Below are 17,349 nucleotides of genomic sequence, written 5' to 3'. Positions count from 1 at the left end.
TGGGCCCATCATTAAGTAATCAGTGTGATTAAACATGACATTCTTGTGTAAAAGGACGGTGCACCAAAGGGAGTACTCGAAAGCTCCAGATCTTATTTCAAAAATTCTTTTATTTTATTTGATTCCCATTAAAACAGACTCCTCAGCTGGAAATTCTATTTTAAAAATCCACCTAAAGCACAATCAATCGAACAGTTGTGAAATAAAGAGTAAAAACATCACTTTTCCCTGACCGGGAATCGAACCCGGGCCGCGGCGGTGAGAGCGCCGAATCCTAACCACTAGACCACCAGGGAGCGCTCGTGGGCATTCCCTTTTCAGCCCCTCATGACTACAAAGGTGCAGCTGTGAGTGTGTGAATGTTGCATTGAGGCGCTATTTATATTCACATTCATCCTACCGATGCTTTTACAGAAAATCCACAACACAGGAAAGTGTCATATAGAAGTTAACCAACTGTCTTGCAAACCACAAGGTAAGGAAACGAACAAAACAAAGATGCACTTACAAGAGAGACCGAGGCCAGGGTGACAGGGAGAGGTCCAAGGATCTCCCTTCAGTGAGAGACCTCAGGTGTGCGGCGTTCAGTGATCTGCATTCAGTGAGAGCTACCCGTGTGCACAGGGAGCTCTTATCTGTGCATCGGTCACTGGTGTTCAGTGAGATTCCTCTTAGCTGTGAGTGTAGTCATTCAGCTGTGCAGGGTCAGTGATCTGGATTCAGTGAGAGAGGTCACTGCTCTGCAGCTTTCACTCATATTCATTGATGGGTATTTCAGCTATGCAGGGTTCAGGCACGAGCATCCAGTGAGAGCTCACGTGCGCTGATGTTTTCAGTGACATGCAGTCACTGAGAGTCTGCTCACCTGTGCGGGATCAGAGAAATGTGCATAGAGTGAGAGATCTCTTACTCGTGCAGCCCAGAGTACTGTGCATTCAGTGAGACACGATGCTTGTGCAGCATTGAGTACTGTGCATTCAGTGAGACACGATGCTTGTGCAGCATTGAGTACTGTGCATTCAGTGAGAGACGATGCTTGTGCAGCATTGAGTACTATGTATTCAGTGAGACACGATGCTTGTGCAGCATTGAGTACTATGCATTCAGTGAGAGACGATGCTTGTGCAGCATTGAGTACTGTGCATTCAGTGAGAGGTGATGCTTGTGCAGCATTGAGTACTGTGCATTCAGTGTGAGACACGATGCTTGTGCACCCTTGAGTACTGTGAATTCAGTGAGACACGATGCTTGTACAGCATTGAGTACTGTGCATTCAGTGAGACACGATGCTTGTACAGCATTGAGTACTGTGCATTCAGTGAGAGACGATGCTTGTGCAGCATTGAGTACTGTGCATTCAGTGAGAGAACTTTAGAAAAGCTTCCATACCTCTGCATCTCTCCAGCTGCCTCCAGGGCTCTCTTCTCATTGCAGCTAAAGGTGCCTCTGGCCCTTCCCATGGGTTTCCGTAGTGTAGTGGTTATCACGTTCGCCTAACACGCGAAAGGTCCCCGGTTCGAGACCGGGCGGAAACACTTTTTTTTCCCTTGGAAAAAAGTAACTCACAATAGTTCATTACTTTATTATTATCATTGAATCTAAGTTGTGGCAAAAAAAGTGAAAGTTCTGGAAATAAAAAGTGGGGTCAGATGGAAAACAAATCTCCCCTCTCTAGTGGAGAAATCTTCTTGACACATTGTTACAAACAGTATTATCAGGTGTTCCACCGAAAAGTGAGCAGACAATCGTGGTCAGGGAAATACAATATAAACTGGTGACAAAGTTCGACACAGTCCCCTTGCAGCACTGACGGGACGTGTGGTTTGGTATAAATTAGAAGTTTGCTTGTGATCAGGGGGCTTTGGAGTTTGTTTCAATCCCTGAGACTATAAATGTATTAAATGCACAATTTTGGACGTCACAGTTGGCCGCGTGGGCAAAAAGCAATGTCTGATTCTTAAATGTAAGTGGAAACTTCTATAATAGGTGGATTCGCTACTTGTTTTAAGAAACCCGAATGATAACAGAGGAAAAGTTAGAGCGATCGAAATAAAAGAGTAAAAAGCAAAATCACTTTCTGTTAAAAAACTCCATTTTGAATCTGCTGAATAACAAAAAAAAAATTCTCCTCGCCCGAATAGGGACTTGAACCCTAGACCCTCAGATTAAAAGTCTGATGCTCTACCGACTGAGCTATCCGGGCTTCATGAAAGGTAGGATAGGTACCGCTATCCTTCATTATGTGAATACTGTTCCAGTGTGCATGTTATCTCAGGAACACTTCCTAACCTTGGTCCACGTGGAATTCAACCTCCTTAAACAAACATTGCTCACTCCAGCCCCCTGAAGCCAGCGCCTGGACTCTCACTTTAAGAGTTCCAGGCGCCCCCAGTCTGTTTCCATAAACCGGCCCCCAGTCTGAGACCGCAGAGGCAGGAGGGGTTCAAGTCTCACATCCACAGATTGTATATTGAAGATATTGCCAGAAGCTGAATCACTTAAAAGTGACGCAATGATGACGTAATTGAAGTAAATCAAAGTGCAGTGGTGCAGATTTACAAGCCCCATGCGCCGCTGGTGCATCACGTTGTGCATCAGGTGGCACAGCCTGCTAAAGGATATTTACAAGCACAGGTAAAGTCACCCTGCATGACTGAACCTGTGCTTGTAAATATCGCACCTGTTCACGCAAAACTTTGGGGCAGATTTATGATGACTGGCACATCCCCAGGGATGCGCCAGTCATCCTGCGCCGCTGCTCCGCCACCCATGGTGCGCCGCATTTACAATGCGGCGCACCATGGGGCAAAAACGGCACAGATGCGTGACGCATCTGTGCCGTAAAGGTGGCGCATTGCTGGAGTTGCGTCGCAAGCGCGACGCAGCTCCAGCAAGGCTCGGGGATGACCCATCTCCACAATACTGCGTCAAGACTTACGCCTGCTTCAAGCAGGCGCAGGGTTTTGACGCAGCATTGTCCTGAAAGTGACTGAGTGAAATCTCATAGATTTCACTCAGCCACTTTTAGGAGGCGTTCCTGCGCAGGAACGCCCCCCCCTGCGCAGGAACACCTCCTTATGGCGCAGGGCTTTACAACGTGACGCATCTCCTAGATGCGTCACGTTGTAAATAGGGCGCATTGTTTGCGCCGCCTTTGCGTCAAATAAAGTGACGCACCGGCGGCGCCAGGCCTTCATAAATCTGCCCCTTTGTGTGTTAGGCGCGGGACATGGGTGTTGCTGTCACAAAAGCAATCTCCCCATGGCGCAGGCATCCTTGCACCATGGTGCAAGGGTGTCTGCGCCCGCGCATGGCAGCTGTTTCTGCGCCGGCGCAGGGGAGAGCCCAGGAATGCCACATATCATTGTAGATATGTTGCATTCCTGTGCTCTGAAAGTGCCGCAGCGTGGCGCAGCCAAAGGGCTTGTGGAGCCGCGCTGCGGCACGTTCGTATAGATTTGCCCCAGTGTGTGGGAATCCGCTCAGAGAAAACACAGCCAAGTGACTTCTGACCCAGATGGCTTTAAAAAGGTGTCATGGCTCAAATGTACAACCTTTCTGCACCGTGACAGATTAACAGAACTAACACGACCCATCTGTGGCAAACATACCCACTGGCACAGGACAAGGGATGAAGCACCCCCTCCTATAGGCTTTATAGGCTCGACTACAGGCAGTGGCACAAACAGCTAGGAACACACTCAAACATTACTGGCTCTACAGGCAGTGGTAAAAATAAGTGTGCACACATTGACAGACACTACAAGCTCTACAGGCAGTGAGGCAAGCAGCTGGGCGCGGACTCACAAACATTACATGCATACAGGCAGTGGTACAAACAGCAGTGCATACACTGAGAGACATTACAGGCTCTACAGGCAGTGATGCCAACGGCCATGTTCACGCTCACAGCACAGGGCTGGCGCTAGGCATGCGCAGCTGTCCAGGGCCCGCACTCAGCCCACCAATATGGGCCTCGCGCCAGTGTCCCCCCAGCCCCGCCTGTGCCTCGCGCCTATGCTGCAGCACTGCGAGGCCCAGGGGAGGGGCCTCCCTCTCCTCGGCCCCCCCAGGCATGTGTAAGGGAAGGGAACCTTCAAAGAAGAAGCAACTCTCCCTCTTTCAGCCCCCGAAGAGCTGTGGAAGAGACGCTCGTGCAATCACCACACTCCAAGCTGTACAGAAGCGTAAAAGGCCATTTATTAGGATAAGGCTGCAAACATACTAATGAACTGTATCAAACTTAACAACAATTCCAAATCTAACTCCTGATGACAGGTACCGTTTCATTCTCCCCGCGACATTTCAACTCACCATCTCATTAGCCTCACTCCTTCCCATTTCCCTCGCTGACCTCATTCTATAAACACAATCTCTCCCTTGAAGTTCATTCCGCTGCTCATTGCACCCAGCACACCCCCATCCGTCACCTGTGCACCCCTCCCCCAGGGCTGGAGATGCCGGTACGTGACTCACCATCCCGCCAACCAGGAAACCCCCAGAGGGCGGTTACCTGCCCCCACCTGAAAAAACCCAGTGCACCTTTCGCGTCATGCTTCCAAATTCCAAATCGTTTTTTCGGACAAATGAGACCCCAACGGCATCGCCAAACTCATGTATGCCAATTTCTTTTTATATGTATCCTCTGCCACCACTGTACCGTCCGTCATGACCCCGGTACCTACCAGCTCTTTCTTGAGTTCTGCAGGTTCCACTATTGTGCCTGCCTGTTCTTTCCCCCCTGGGAGCTGCATTTCACAGCGCCTGTTGGCTGCATCGCAGGTTCCGCTGTCTAAGGGGATTGCACCGGGAGACTTTTCCTCCTGCCTCTGTGCTTCACTTCTCCAGGCTGACACTTTGTGCCCCACCCACTGCTGCACTGCAGGGGTCCTGAGCCATGCAGATGATGACGATGCTTGTCAGTGTCTGGCAGGGCCGGACTGGTCGTAGCGGGCATTGGGCATTTACCAGGTGGGCCGGAGGGGTGGGGCCAGTTTTGTGCTCGTGGAGGCCAGTTTTACAGCAGTACTTCAATATCGGCCCTCCTGTAACAAAAGAGCGAGTAGTGCTTCTAGCTAGCACCAACCCCTGCTCCCAGGACCGGTCGAACAGCAATCTGCCAGGGCTGGTTGTGGTTCCCAGTCTAGCTCTGGCATCTGGGAGGGCGCCTTACCACGCAGGAGGGGCCCTGGGCCACGCAGGTTAAAGAGGTGCTTGTCAGCATCAGGTAGGGGGCCTTGCTGCACCAGAGGGCTCCTGCGTCATGCAGTTGTAAGAGATGTTTGTTTGTGTCTGGGATGAGGCCTTGCTGCACAGGAGGGTCCTGCACCATGGAGGTGAAAGAGATGCTTGTCAGCGTCTGGAAGGGGGCATTTCTGCACAGGAGGGGTACTGTGCCATGAATGTTCAGGATCCCCTTTAACTATTGGGATGCAAATAGGGTTGTCACCTTTCAAGAGAAAAATGCCCTCCATTTGTTGTTGTTTTGAGTGTCTGCAGATGCCAGGACAGGCTACTAAATGGGACTTTAAAGAAAATCGTATTTTATTTATTCATTTGTAACATGACTTTTTTGCCTTTGTTTGATTGAATTATTAGTCAGGAATTGTGCTGCTTTAAAAAACAATTAAAAGTGGGTTTTTTTTGTATTTTCTGTTTGAAGTATGTACAGATAAGGGCTAAAAATAACGGCTTTAGGTGATTTTGTTTATTTTTGTACCAGCCTGCGAATGTATGAAGTTACAACGCATACATTTACAATGCATGCCTTTACAACGCAGTTTTTACATTGCAACATCCTTTACAACGCATTCTTTTACATAGCATGCCATTACATCGCATTTTCAGAAACTACCTTTACAACGCATTCCATTACATCGCATTATACCTTTACAACGCATACCATTACAATGCATACCATTACATCACATTTAAGGTAAGTGTTGGATACTATAGGGGTAATAATTACTATTCTAACTCCAGTGAGTGCAACAGTATGGTAAGTGTCGGATAGTGTTAAGGTACTATGCGTTGTAAAGGTGTGCGTTGTAATGACTTGCGATGTAATGCCTGCATTGTAGTGACATGCATTGTAATGACATGCGTTGTAGTGACATGCAATGTAATGGCTGCGTTGTAATGACATGTGATGGAAAGGATGTTGCAATGTAATGACTGCGTTGTAAAGGTTGTTTATTGAACAAAAACCATTTTTGCAGTTTTACATTTGGTGAACTCAACCCGAAGGCATTGGAGCGCTTTACATGAGTACCAGTTACATAAACAAGGACACATTCTTTGCTTAGGCACATGGGGTTAAGTGGATTGCCCAGAATCACAGGATGTTGAGCTGATGCCAAGACTGGAACCGGTTCCTCAGGTCAAAGTTGGCAGCTCTAGCCATAACGCCACATCCTGAGTAAAGAAAGGGTGGCAGGCAGAAGCCACATCAAAGCTTGACTCGTTCTGGGATCGAGATTCCAATTGGACCTCGAGCTGAGCCAGAGCCAGGAAGTACGCCTTGGTGTCTATCTTTCACATTAAGACTGTTTCCATGTGCTGCCATACTGTCAGTTCAATGGACGAGGCACAGAGTGAGAGAGTATTATTTACCCAAGCTCACATAGGGGCATATTATCAAGAATGGCGTTAAAATTATTGCCGCTTTAGCGGCAGGAAACTGCCGCTAAAGCAGCGATAATGAGCTTGATAATATGCTCTTGTGAATTCCAACAGAAGTCCAGGTTCTGGTGTTAACCTGGGCTTCTATGGGGATTTACAAGGGCATATTAGCAAGCTCATTATCGCCGCTTAAGCAGCCATAATTTTAACGCCATTCTTGATAATATGCCCCATAGTTTGTTGAACAAAAATTCTCCAAATCTTGCCACAAAGGGAGCAGCTGAGCAATTAGCAGGGCTATTGAAATTATGCAGCCAGGGAGGGTAAATTGTGTGGCAAGGTTGAGTAAATTATGTGGTAAGAAAAGGAAAATTATGTGGTGCACCGTGGCACATTTAATGATAGTATTATTTCATTATAAACTTGTTCACACTGCCTAGGAATTAGTTGCATCTCATTAGTGCCAGCTTAACATGCAAATGTAGCAATAAGCTACAGAAAGGTCACAGGCAAATATTTGCACAGGCTCTTTGACTGTTCACATGTTGCTGTGTTTATAGTAACTTTTGAACTATTTCAGCTAGAATATTGTTTTGTTAAAATCGGTACACTATGGGGCCGATTCCGATTCTGTAAAATCCTTTACAAATAGCCGTACGGAGCATATTTCCCGTACGAATCGTACCCTTAAACGTCCCCGTACGTACGATGAAGTACGATTCAGACCCAAAGCAGATCTCCGTACGAATCGTACGAAAGACCATACGACTTAAAAATCCGTATGAATCGCATTCGTAACACGTAGTTTGCGACGTCTGTACGGATCGAAGCAGCATTTCCTGACCCAGCAAGTATGATTTGTCTCGTCAACACTCCGTATGACTCTTTTTCTACGGGAGCTCAAAACATCTGGAAAAGCAGATTTCCCCCCCAGGTACGGTGCGTACACCACATGATTGCAGGGGTACGGTGCGTATACCCCATGATTGCAGGGGTACAGTGCATACACCCCATGATTGCAGGGGTACGGTACGTAGAGGTACAGTGCATACACCCAATGATTGCAGGGTACGGTGCCTAGGGGTACGGTGCATACACCCCATGATTGCAGGGGTGCGGTGTGTATGTGATTGTGTGCCTCTCCGTACAAATCGCTCATACGCGACGTTTTCCGTATGAATCGCGTTCTCATTCCCCAGTCCGGATCGCACTTGTTGGGTCGTACATCAAGTTTACGATTTGTACGGTTCATTGTGAGGGTCCGTGTCGTACGGATTTTCCCTTGCTTTTCATAAGGTTCGCAACGATTTGGTCGTATATTTGTCAAACAAATCGTACTACCCGATTCGGACGGAATTCTACGAGTCGTACGGAAAGGGCTATGGATTCGATTTGGTCGTACGTTTGGTTTACCGAATCGGAATCGGCCCCTATGTGGGAGATGATGGATTACGTGGCATATGCGGACAATCTATAATTATGTGAAAAATGCAGAAGCCTCATAATTCTAGTGGCCATGGCAATCAGTTCAGAAAAGTGGTTGCGCAAGATCACACACTTTGGCCAACTGGGAGGCCAGGATTTAAAGAATGTGTCTCCTAGCTCCATAATTCCACCTAGTTCACTAGACTACAACTTGGGTGTCAGTGATACCGATCACAAGGTGAAGGGGCTGGTCCTCCAGGAAATTGCTACTCTGTTATTATGAGCCCTACCTAGCTTTAGCACATGTTGTTTGTTTCACTCATCTAAGGTTAAAACATACCGAATGGACCAGGTCCTGAGGTAGGGGTACTTAATGAACACTATGCATGGTAGATCTTTATATTTACCGCTGGTGTTTGAAAGCTGAAGACTATTTCATTCTAATTGGATACCAGAGTTCATTTTCTAAAGTTTTTGCTTAAAATGTGCAATAGTGAGCAGTCAAGGCTTATTCCAGGAGGTGGTAAAGGTATTCCAACTTAAATATAGTATAAAAAGTAATCACATTCACAAACTTGATCTCCCGCTGACTTATCTTTTAACATGGCAGATTTCAAATGAAGCACCAAAAATCTGATATGTGACTCATGGTTCCCCTACTCCCAATGAATATCTCCTGACGTCTCTGCACACACAACGTGGTTCCACATGCGCAGTGTTTCTACAAATACACAACTTGTCCACTGAAGTGGTAATGGAGAATTGGCCACAGTCTTTGGCCTACACTGTGATGACTGGGGACCAGACAGAATACCCTTCCCCTGGGATTGCATTGCTACTCAATTGTTGTTAGACCGATTGTAGAGCTCCCCCTGCCCCACCAATTATGGTTTCCTTTCCTGGGCCTCGCAGCACTAGATCATGTTTGTGAGCAGCGGCAGTTGGCATGTAGGCAGAGTGCGGGGGCGGGCATATCTGGTGTCTTACGTGCATGCATGCAAGGTGAGTGGTGTGTAAATAAAAAAGGTAAAACACTTACCTTGCTAGCTGCACACCTACCGATGTCAGACGCCCTCCTCGCTCCGGTCTCCTCGCGCTCCAGTAAATTCCCTTAAGCAATCATGGTGCTGCTATCATGCTGGTAACCAGCATGAGAGATGCGCCAGGATTGGCGAGAGCGCCCTCTCCCAGCGCTCTCAAGAGCACTGGAGGCCTGTGCTTTCTCTAACCCAGCTGTGTTAAGACAGCTGGGTTGGAGAAGTTTAAAGTGCGCATGTCTGGCTGGCTGTCACAAGGGAGCCGGCCAAAAAGACATGCGCACTTTAAACTGAGGTGCCCAGCTCCCTGCTGTCTGTCAGCTGCAGTGGCCCCGACCCATCCTAAGACTCAGTTCAGAATGACGAGGATAGAAAATAAAATGGTAATAAACTAACTTTATTACCATTTTATTTTTCAACCATGGGGGGCATTTTGGGCAGTGGGGCGATGCTCCTCCATCCTAATAAAGGATACGCTCCTGGTTGTAAGGTGTAGGGGAGAGAAGGAACCTACCCTATGCCTCATAGTAATGGTATAGCATTGCAAGGCCTTGGGGAGGGCCCTTCCCCTTAAGCCTCTCAGCTATGCTTATGGGCTGGCAGGTAAGTAGGTTAGTGTCTCCCTCCCCTAATCCTCTCAGCTATGCACTATGTTTGAGGGCGCACTTAACGTGGGCCCTATTGAAGCTGCTTCACAGCTCTGTACTAAGGCTCTGTGCATGGGTCCATGTCAGAGTCCATGTCCTGTGATGTAATGTCCTGTGATTTCACACGTTATGCAAATTAGAGGGGCCTTGTATATTCCCTCTCTGCCTGGGCATAGCCGTCAGTCAGGGCCATAGCCAACAGTAGTGCAGCAGGCCAGATTTACGAGAAACTGCTAACGCATCTGTATAGATGCGTCAGTTTCCCTGCGCCTGTGTGAAAAAACCCTTGCACCACCATAGATGAGCGGTATTTACAATACGGCGCATTATGGCGCAAGGATTGACAGATGCGTCAGAAATTCTGATGCATCTGTCGGTAAAAAAGTCACATATTGCTGGAGTCATGTCACAAGTACGATGCAACTCCAGCAACGCGAGTTGCGGCCTATTCCCAATACACTGCATCACTCCTTATGCCTGCTTCAAGCAGGCATAAGGTTTTGACGCAGTGGCGTCCTAAAAGTCACGCAGTGAAATCTTTTAGATTTCACGGCGTAACTTTTACGAGGCTTTCCTGCATGGGAACGCCCACCCTGCATACGTTCTACCTGACGCAGGTATAATGTGACGCAGGGCTTTACAACATGACGCATCTCCCTAGATGCGTGTAGCCTGGGGTTGTGGACCAGGGTTAATGGGAGCACTGGTTGCTGGGTCTGGGTCAGGTCTAATGATTGTACCAGGTTGCACGTTAGGGACGAGATGGACACCAGGTCTTGCAGGTAAAGAGGGTTTTATTGTGATCGCACGTTTGGTATTGAGCATCAAAGTTCTCCTGGTTCTAAATGTGAGTCTTTCCCGGGCAAACTGACTGGGATCCGTTTTGGCAGCACGGGTGTTCACTTCTCCTGTCTTCAGGTCCCCGGGCTTATCCTCAAGGTCTGGTCATGGAGGTAGCTCGCCGCTCCGGATCCCATGTAAAGGAAGACCAACAGAGAGGGAACCGTTAGTTCTACTGTCTTCCGGGGAGTGCACCTTTGGGACCGTGTGAAGTGAGGCAGGGAGGGGGTCACCAGTGTACAACGTGCAGCTAAACCACCGTCGGTGACGTGGGGAGGCTTTACAGGAGGTGAGGGTTAAACGCGGGGTAAAGGAAACAGAAGGAAGGGAAAGACGCGGAATAAACGAACACGGGTCTATTTACACTAATTACACAAGCTTTCTTCCCGCCCACACCGCCATACGCTGCCGTACCTGGGTCAGCCACGCTCCTCCCCTGGGAGAGTGGCACGGCGGCTCACGGGGTCATTGGCCTCCTGGCACTCCGTTGTTCTCGTCTCCTCCTCCTCCGGGATATTCCTCGGGGTTCCTTCGTTGTCCTTCGCAATCGCCTTCTTCTCTCCGTCCCAACCGCTCTCCGACGCCGCTCCTCGCCTTCTCCTCCTCCGGGGTGATGTCACACCCCTCGTTCATTGCTTCCTGAGGTTTATCCAGTCCGAGCTCGCTGACGTATACAGGAGGAGTGGTCTCCTCCTCCTCCGAGAACGCCCACTTAAAGGCGCCGTGTTCCTCCTCATCCAGGTCGTCCAGTCCTGTCTCCCAGGGGTCCGTCTGTAAGGAAGGAGGCACAACAGGGTCATTTCCGGGAGCCCACCACTCCTCGGTTATACTCCGCCTCACTCCGTTACAATGCGTCACGTTGTAAATTTGCTGTCTTTTTTTCATGCGTCTGTTGGGTCACAAAAGTGTTGCAAGGGGCTTGTAAATCTGCCCCTAAGTGCTCAATATTCCAAATGGTGGCTTTATTTTAACGTGCAGCCAGTGAACAAGAATTAGGAGATGCTTTTAATTTGCCTCTCTTCCATGGGCCTAACGGACATTTTTCCAGAGCTGGGCCTCGCAGCCGGCCATGATTGGACTCTCAGGGGAGGAGGCACCAGCCCATGAATAAGGCTGTGAGGCTCATGGGGTGCCCCTCTCAGAAGGATAACTATCAGTAGTGCAACAGGTGCTGTGGTAATAGGCATCATGGAAGTTAGGGATCCAATGCACCCAGATGATGGCTGTGTTTTACTGTCCAGCATCATACATTTTCTTGCATCAGGGCTCATGGCTACATTACTAGGCCACTAATTCATTCTCCCATGCACTGCACAATCATGATCTAGAGCTGCAAGGCCCAGGAAAGGGCCATCCTCCCCAAGGTCAACAAGCCACGGTCCAGTGCTGAGAGGCCCAAGGGAGGAAGCCTGCTGTTCTGGGCCTTGCAACACTGGCCCATGGCTGCAAGGTGCAGGGCAAGAGTCCCCTCTGAAAGGTGTAGCTATCAAATGTGCAGCAAGTGCAGTGGGACCATGACCTCATGTGTTATGGGTCCAAAGCACCCAAAGTATGGCTATCTTTTACTGTCAATAAAAAGTATACAAGAAGTGACGGATGGAATGCTTGAATTAATTAGTAAATATTTTTTCAATGACATTTTTGGGAGTAGCACAATGGGTGCTGTAGTTTGCTAGTGACATTTAACTTACAGGTCCTGGTTACAGGAATTTATAGGTAAGGTAAATGTACAAACCAGAAATGTAGCATTCTGGTGAAATCTGAAGGGTCCATTTTTCATAAAACCTTTTTTTTAACAACTCTTTTGGACACACTAGCAAATAGTGCCATGCGAGTGCCACTGCCCTTCTCCTAAGACACAACCTCTGTGAAACAAACCGATTAGACTAACTGTTTGCTGTTTAAAACTAAGTGGGGCAAAAATGCAGTTTAGTATTCTGGTTATTGCTTGAAGGAAGGATCAGAAACCTGGTTACCTTTGTCTGTACCACTGATATCTATGTGGATTGGAGAAAATGCATGGAGTGGTATGGGTGACAGGAGACTTGCAGGCTGATTAAATATTGTAGAGTTTGGATTGTTGTTGGACCCGGCCTCCTGGCGTGGTCCTACCGCCCCCGCATGGCGGGCCCAGAACGACATCAGCCTTCCACCGGGCCTCGGACGGCCCCTTCGGCCCGATCCTGCACGCCCCAACACCACCGGTCCGGCTACCATCCCGGTCCCCCATCACCGGCCTGGCTCCAGCGTAGGCCCATCACGACCTAAGCACGAGGCCGTGCCCGACTCCATCTTGGGCCCACCACGTCACAACCACGTGGCCTCGGCCCCAGCCTCGGCCCCCAGCGAAGCCCCGACATCGAGGCACCAAGATCCACCCAGGTGGTCGAGTGGCCACTCGACAAACCCCGGAGGAAGAGGAGTTTCGATGGGCCTCCAGCCGGCCCCGGACGCCTGGTATCGATCGCCCTCCGGCCTCCCTGGGCGCTGGCTCCACCCCCCTGCTGGGTGTCTGGACACCATCATCCCGGCCCCACTGGCCCCCAGGCGCGAGGGTCCGGACATCAAAGGACCCCCGTCCTATATCTGGGCCAGCTCCGGAGTAGGACGCCAGTTGTATCCTGGACTGGAAGCCCTGCTGACGCTGTCACGGCCGACACCAGACGAACTCATCCCTCCTGTAACCCGAAACCCTCTTGAGAGCCTGCTGGCGCTGCCGCGGCCTACCTTGCTGAACCATCCGAGAGCCTGCTGGCGCTGCCGCGGCCTACCTTGCTGAACCATCCGAGAGCCTGCTGGCGCTGCCGCGGCCTCCCTTGCTGAACCATCTGAGAGCCTGCTGGCGCTGCCGCGGCCTCCCTTGCTGAACCATCTGAGAGCCTGCTGGCGCTGCCGCGGCCTCCCTTGCTGAACCATCTGAGAGCCTGCTGGCGCTGCCGCGGCCTACCTGCTGAACCATCTTGTAAGCCTGCTGGCGCTGCCGCGGCTCGAGCCTCTCGGAACCCCCCGGCTCGAGGATTGAGAGCTGTGCGTAGGGTATCCCTTCCTCCGCCCAGAAGCTAGACTGTCCCACTACCTACCCCCCTTGTCGCGACTTTACGGATCCCTCGATCCATCTGTATATACTGCCAAGAACCCGCAACCTTTATTCTCTATAAAAGCTCAAGAACTTGACCTCTTGTGTGGTGTCCGTTTGTAGTGTTGTGATTACTCTGCTGTACGATCCTCGGAGAGGGCCCTCATTCCGGAGGCCTCTCCGTACCGCTCGGCTCCTTCTCGAAGGAGGGGTGGACCTAGGGGGGGTCAGTCAGACATCTTCTGCCGCCTCCGGGGTCACCTTTCTAACAATTGTCACGCACTGGGAAACAAGAGTGAATGCTGATTAAAACTAGAAACGCGAACACTTTCACGGCAAACGTGGCCGTAAAAGTGATACTGATCACGATTGCGTGAAAGTGAAACTGATTGTGATCGCGCTACCTAGGCGGATAGGCAGTGAGTAGCCGGGGGCAGGGTGTGTGTGTGTGGTTGTGTGTGTTTTGTTGTGTGTGGTTGTGGTTGTGTGCGTGGTTCTGTGTGTGGTTGTGGTTGTGTGTGTGGTTGTGGGTGTGTGGTTGTATGTGTGGTTGAGTGTGGGTGTGGTTGTGGGTGTGGGTGGGTGTAGTTGTGGTTGTGTATGTGGTTGTGTGTGCATGTGGTTGTGTGTGTGTGGTTGTGTTAGTGGTTGTGTGTGTGTGTGTGTGGTTGTGTGTGTGTGGTTGTGGTTTGTGTGCGGTTGTGTGTGAGGGTGTGGTTGTGTGTGTGTGTGATTATGTGTGTGGTTGTGTGTGTGGTTGTGGGTGGTTGTGTGTGTGTGGCTGTGTGTGTCTGGTTGTGTATATGTGTGGTTGTGTGTGTGGGTGTACTTGTGTGTGTGGTTATGTGTGTGGTTGTGTGTATATTTGGTTGTGTGTGGTTGTGTGTGGTTGTGTATGTGGTTGTGTGTCTGGTTGTGGTTGTGGTTGTGTATGATTGTGTGTGTGGTTGTGTGTATGGTTGTGGTTGAGTGTGTGGTTGTGCGTGTGTGGTTGGGTGTGTGGTTGGTTGTGGGTGTGGTTGTGGTTGTGGGTATGGGTGTGGTTGTCGGTGTGGTTGAGTATGTGGTTGTGTGGTTGGCCATGGTTGTGTGTGTGGTTGTGGTTGTGTGTGTGTGTTTGTGGTTGTGTGTGTCGTTGTGTGTGGTTGTGTGTGGTTATGTGTGTGGTTGTGTGTGAGTGGTTGTCTGTGTGTAGTTGTGTGTGTGTGTTTGTGTGTGTGTGTATGTGCTTGTGAGTGTGGTTGTCTGATTGTGTGGTTGTGTGGTTGGGGTTGTGTGTGCGGTTGTATGTTTGTGGTGTGTGTTTGGTTGTGTCTGTGTGGTTGTGTGTGGTTGTGTTTGTGTGTGTGGTTGTGGTAGTGTGTGTGGTTGTGTGTGTGGTTGTGGTTGTGGTTCTGTGTGTGGTTGTGGTTGTGTGTGTGCGGTTGTGTGTGTGTGGCTGTGTGTGGTTGTGTGTGTGGTTGTGTGTGGTTGTGGTTGTGTGTGTGTTTGGGTGTGGTTGTGTATGTGGTGTGTGTGTGTGTGGTTTTGTGTGTGGTTGTGTGTGTCTGTGGTGGTATGTGTCTGTGCTTGTGTGTGTGGTTGTGTGGTAGGGTGTGAGGTTGTGTGGTTGTGTGTGTGGTTGTGGTTGTGTGTGTGGTTGGGTGTGGTTGTGTATGTGGTGTGTGTGTGTGGGTTTGTGCGTGGTTGTGTGTGTGTGTGTGGTGTGTGTCTGTGCTTGTGTGTGTGGTTGTGGGTGTGTGTGTGTGGTTGTATATGTGGTTTTGTGTGGTTGTGTGTGGTTATGTTTGTGGGTGGTGCTATGGTTGTGTGTGTGGTTGTGTGTGTGGTTGTGTGTGTGTGTGTGTGGTTGTGTGTGTGGTTGTGTTTGTGGTTGTGTGTGTGGTTGTGTGTCGTTGTGTGTGTGTGGTTGTGTGTGTGGTTGTGTGTGTGGTTCTGGGTGGGTGTGTGTGTGGTGTTAAATGTGGTTTTGTGTGGTTGTGGTTGTGTGTGGTTATGTTTGTGGGTGGTGCTATGGTTGTGGGTGTTTGTTGTGTGTGTAGTTGTGTGTGTGTGTGGTTGTGTGTGTGTGTGCGGTTCTGTGTGTGTGGTTGTGTTTGTGGTTGTGTTTGTGTGGTTGTGTGTGTGTGGTTTTGTGTGTGTGTGTGGTTGTGTGTGTGTGTGGTTGTGGTTGTGTGTGTGTGGTTGTGTGTTGTGTGTGGTTGTGGTGGTGTGTGTGGTTGTGTGTGTGTGGTTGTGTGTTGTGTGTGGTTGTGGTGGTGTGTGTGGTTGTGTGTGTTTGTGTGTGGTTGTGGTATGGGTGACAGGAGACTTGCAGGCTGATTAAATATTGTAGAGTTTGGCTTGTCAAGCACTGGGAAACAAGAGTGAATGCTGATTAAAACTAGAAACGCGAACACTTTCACAGCAAACGTGGCCGTGAAAGTGATACTGATCACAATTGCGTGAAAGTGAAACTGATTGTGATCGCGCTACCTAGGCGGATAGGCAGTGAGTAGCCGGGGGCAGGGTGTGTGTGTGTGGTTGTGTGTGTTTTGTTGTGTGTGGTTGTGGTTGTGTGCGTGGTTCTGTGTGTGGTTGTGGTTGTGTGTGTGGTTGTGTGTGTGTGGTTGTATGTGTGGTTGAGTGTGGGTGTGGTTGTGGGTGTGGGTGGGTGTAGTTGTGGTTGTGTATGTGGTTGTGTGTGCATGTGGTTGTGTGTGTGTGGTTGTGTTAGTGATTGGTGTGTGTGTGTGGTTGTGTGTGTGTGGTTGTGGTTTGTGTGTGGGTGTTTGTGTGAGGGTGTGGTTGTGTGTGTGTGTAGTTGTGTGTGTGATTATGTGTGTGGTTGTGTGTGTGGTTGTGGGTGGTTGTGTGTGTGTGGCTGTGTGTGTCTGGTTGTGTATATGTGTGGTTGTGTGTGTGTGGTTGTGTGTGTGGGTGTACTTGTGTGTGTGGTTATGTGTGTGGTTGTGTGTATATTTGGTTGTGTGTGTGGTTGTGTATGTGGTTGTGTGTGTCTGGTTGTGGTTCTGGTTGTGTATGATTGTGTGTGTGGTTGTGGTTGTGTGTATGGTTGTGGTTGAGTGTGTGGTTGTGCGTGTGTGGTTGGGTGTGTGGTTGGCTGTGGGTGTGGTTGTGGTTGTGGGTATGGGTGTGTTTGTGGGTGTGGTTGTGGGTGTGGTTGTGTGGTTGGCCATGGTTGTGTGTGTGGTTGTCTGTGTGGTTGTGGTTGTATGTGTGTGTTTGTGGTTGTGCATGTGGTTGTGTGTGGTTATGTGTGTGGTTGTGTGTGAGTGGTTGTCTGTGTGTAGTTGTGTGTGTGTGTTTGTGTGTGTGTGTGTGCTTGTGAGTGTGGTTGTGTGATTGTGTGGTTGTGTGGTTGGGGTTGTGTGTGCGGTTGTGTGTTTGTGGTGTGTGTTTGGTTGTGTGTGTGGTTGTGTGTGTGTGGTTGTGTGTGGTTGTGTTTGTGTGTGGGGTTGTGGTAGTGTGTGTGGTTGTGTGTGTGGTTGTGGTTCTGTGTGTGGCTGGGTGTGGTTGTGTGTGTGGTTGTGTGTGTGGTTGTGGTTGTGTGTGTGTTTGAGTGTGGTTGTGTATGTGGTGTGTGTGTGTGGTTATGGGTGTGTGTGGTTGTGGGTGTGTGGGTGTGGTTGTGGGTGTGGTAGTGGGTGTGGTTATGGGTGTGGTTGTGGGTGTGGTTGTGGGTGTGGTTTTGGGTGTGGTT

General features: G+C 49.6%; 2 non-coding genes across 2 annotated transcripts; one reads left to right on the top strand and one right to left on the bottom strand.

The window, feature by feature from the left end:
• Nucleotides 1-224: 224 nt before the first annotated feature.
• TRNAE-CUC (transfer RNA glutamic acid (anticodon CUC)) lies at nt 225-296 on the bottom strand. The gene has a single exon. It is a non-coding gene; the product is annotated as a tRNA-Glu (tRNA).
• Nucleotides 297-1,462: 1,166 nt separating this feature from the next.
• On the top strand, nt 1,463-1,535 carry TRNAV-AAC (transfer RNA valine (anticodon AAC)). The gene has a single exon. It is a non-coding gene; the product is annotated as a tRNA-Val (tRNA).
• Nucleotides 1,536-17,349: the final 15,814 nt, after the last annotated feature.

Source organism: Lissotriton helveticus, chromosome 1_2 (assembly GCF_964261635.1).
Source record: "Lissotriton helveticus chromosome 1_2, aLisHel1.1, whole genome shotgun sequence".
Lineage (NCBI taxonomy): Eukaryota > Metazoa > Chordata > Amphibia > Caudata > Salamandridae > Lissotriton > Lissotriton helveticus.
This window is presented reverse-complemented; position numbering and strand designations above follow the sequence as displayed.